Here is a 3,220-nt window from a genome sequence, read left to right on the forward strand (position 1 = left end):
AGGAACACACACAAAATATTCACAAACTTTACAGTTTCACTCAGAATAGATGTACGTGAGTTTCTGTTTTATCCAGCATCGCTTTCTGTCTGCTTAGATGTCCAGTGTGCAACTGATAGGCACGGTCAAAGAAAGTCATAGCGGCCCGCTTCCTACAATATCAAAATTGGACGTCACGTTGTAGCAAGTTGAAATCATTTACGATCAAATCACAGAGTGGAGTTGTTTTTAATTCACTACTGACTCGAACAGGAACATAGTTTTATCTGAAAAGACACTCCCCGCCCCCATCAGGGTAGTGCTACTGACTGAAGTTGTCTTTAGGCCATTCCCAAAGGGAGGATATTAACATGTTCTTTACTGCTAATACTGTGCCGGAACAACATAGGGGAAACTGCTACTTTTTCTTTCCTCATCCTTACTATCGTCATTTTCCCTCTACTTCTTTTGTATGTTTGTCACTCTCTTGTAAACTGCTATTTCCGGGATGCCTTGATAGTCGAAGCAGACTTTGGGCTGTTGGGGCTAGAGAGGTGAGCAGAGTAAGCCTGATTCCCCATTTGAACTTCTCTGTTGACATCCACTCCTTTGCGCTCATATGACCTTACGCAGTTGCGAGCACCGTAAAACCTTATTAAAACAAGAAAAGACACATAATGTTAAGAATAAGTAATTCTGGTAACTATGAGAACTAACTCGACGAACTGATCAAGTCTGGGGTCTCCAGTCTATGTAGGGCCATATTTGGATTGCCATGACGGCATGAGGGAAGACAGTTTTAATTTTGTACCCCCTACGACGTGGGGAACTTTGTGCCACCACTTTCCAAAGAGGAAATTTACTCGTTAATCCGATCCGTACGCTTTGCATAGCAGTCTATTAAAATGATTTTTTGAGAAATACTGAAAGTTTCAAAGAGATCTTCGTACTAGAAGTATTCTAAAATGTGAAGAATACAGCCCCAGGGGTACAAAATGACCCCAGGGCGTACGGATAGGGTTAAAAACCACCAACCACGGGGCAATAACAGCAATGATGATGCGCAAAATTTACTGGTATGTACGTGACTGGTTGCAACGCTGCATGTCCCGTAGTATGACATACTTAATTAAACGCTAATTTAGATTTTTTTCAAGCCGGCTAGATGGGTTACTGCGAAGTCGTTTGATCCTTCAACGAAGTGCGTGACTTTGAATAAGACACTCTTTGATCTTTGGCTTTTTTAGCTTCTTGCAAGTCCAGTTATTAAACACAGGTACAAGAGGTGTAACCAATTTTTTTCTGTTCTTTTCTTTAAAAAAACAAAACAACTATACCCACCTTATGTATCCCGTCTGCTTTTCTTATTCAACTTTAAGAATCTGACTTTCGATAAATTGTTTTTTCTTTGGCACACGTAATCAAAACTAAAGGTTATGAAACTGACTGGAGTTGTGGTTTTATCGGCATTTTTTTTTTGGGGGGGGAGAGGTTGTTTTGTTTGTTTGTTGTTTTTCCTTTTGCTTTGTTGTTTAGGGGTTTTTTGTTTTTGTTTTGGAGGGGGGGGGTTGTTTGGTTTTGGTTTTGGGGTGGATTATTTTGTAATAAAAATGTTGGGCTTAGTTCATCTGAAGAACTGGCCGAGGATTTGACTTTGAGACGATCTTTTCAGCTCGTGATAGAGGGCGAATATTGTGTTGAAATGAAGTTTACCATATGTGTTTTGTGTGTGTGTGTGTGTGTGTGTGTGTGTGTGTGTGTGTGTGTGTGTGTGTGCGTGTGTGTGTGTATGTGTCTGTCTGTGTGTTTGTGGTTCACGATTACGTTGTTGAAATATTCGTCGTTTCTCCCCCAAGGGGCGCCGCACTATCCAATATCTGCAGCAGTACGTTCTTAAATTGGCGATTTCCTCTTTCCAAGGACGCTCTTCAACTTGTGATAGAGGACGAATATTGTGTTGAAATCAGACTTATTGTATGTGTCTGTATGTGTGTGTGGGACACGATTACGTTGTTGAAATATTCGTCGTTTCTCCCCCTAGGGGGCCGACACTAGTCTACCCAATATCTACAGTGGGCACTAGGCTTGTTCTTTTCGCTTTCCTCTCTTCAAGGAGCTCTCTTCAACTTGTGATAGAGGACGAATATTGTGTTGAAATCAGACTTATTGTATGTGTCTGTATGTGTGTGTGGGACACGATTACGTTGTTGAAATATTCGTCGTTTCTCCCCCTAGGGGGCCGACACTAGTCTACCCAATATCTACAGTGGGCACTAGGCTTGTTCTTTTCGCTTTCCTCTCTTCAAGGAGCTCTCTTCAACTTGTGATAGAGGACGAATATTGTGTTGAAATCAGACTTATTGTATGTGTCTGTGTGTGTGTGTCGTTCACGATTACGTTGAGGAAATATTCGTCGTTTCTTCCCCGCTGGGGCGCGACTCTACCCAATATCTACAGTACGTACGTTCTTATATTGGCGCTTTCCTCTTTCCAAGGACGCTCTTCAACTTGTGATAGAGGACGAATATTGTGTTGAAATCAGACGTATTGTATGTGTCTGTATGTGTGTGTCTGTGTGTGTGGGACACGATTACGTTGTGGAAATATTCGTCGTTCCCCCCCCCTATTGTGCGACACTACCCAATATCTACAGTGGGCACTTGGCTTGTTCTTTTCGCTTTCCTCTCTTCAAGGACTCTCTTCAACTTGTGATATTAAAGGACAAATATTGTGTTGAAATTAGACTTATTGTATGTGTGTGTGTGTGTGTGTGTGTGTGTGTGTGTGTGTGTGTGTGTGTGTGTGCGTGTGTGTGTGGGACACGATTACGTTGTGGAAATATTCGTCGTTTCTCCCACTAAGGGCGCGACTCTACCCAATATCTACAGTAGGCACGTTCTTAACCCTATCCGTACGTTGTGTTTTACTATCGTATCCATATGACGTGGTGAACTCTGTGCCACCACTTTTCAAAGAGGAAATTTACTCGTCTATCCGATCCGTACGCTTTGCATAGCTGTCTGTCAAAATGTTGAGGCATTTTTAGAAATACTGAAAGTTTAAAGAGATCACAGCACTAGAAGTGTTCTAAAATGTGAAGAATACGACCCTGCGGGTACAAAATGACCCTAGGGCGTACGGATAGGGTTAAATTGGCCCTTTCCTTTAGTCTTTCCAAGGACGCTTTCCTTTCCTTCGGCGCTGTGCAGGGCCAGCCAGGGAGATAGAGAGAGGGAGAGAG

At 42.4% G+C, this 3,220-nt stretch overlaps 1 long non-coding RNA gene across 1 annotated transcript in view; it reads left to right on the forward strand.

Moving 5' to 3' along the window:
- Positions 1–1,950: 1,950 nt before the first annotated feature.
- The window catches only part of LOC101845670, a 6,737-nt gene continuing 5,467 nt past the window's right edge, over positions 1,951–3,220 (forward strand). Inside the window, exon 1 of the long non-coding RNA XR_001185505.2 lies at positions 1,951–2,528. This is a non-coding gene — a long non-coding RNA (uncharacterized LOC101845670). The remainder of the gene's footprint in view (positions 2,529–3,220) is intronic.

Source organism: Aplysia californica, unplaced genomic scaffold, assembly GCF_000002075.1.
Source record: "Aplysia californica isolate F4 #8 unplaced genomic scaffold, AplCal3.0 scaffold01934, whole genome shotgun sequence".
Taxonomy (NCBI): Eukaryota; Metazoa; Mollusca; class Gastropoda; order Aplysiida; family Aplysiidae; genus Aplysia; species Aplysia californica.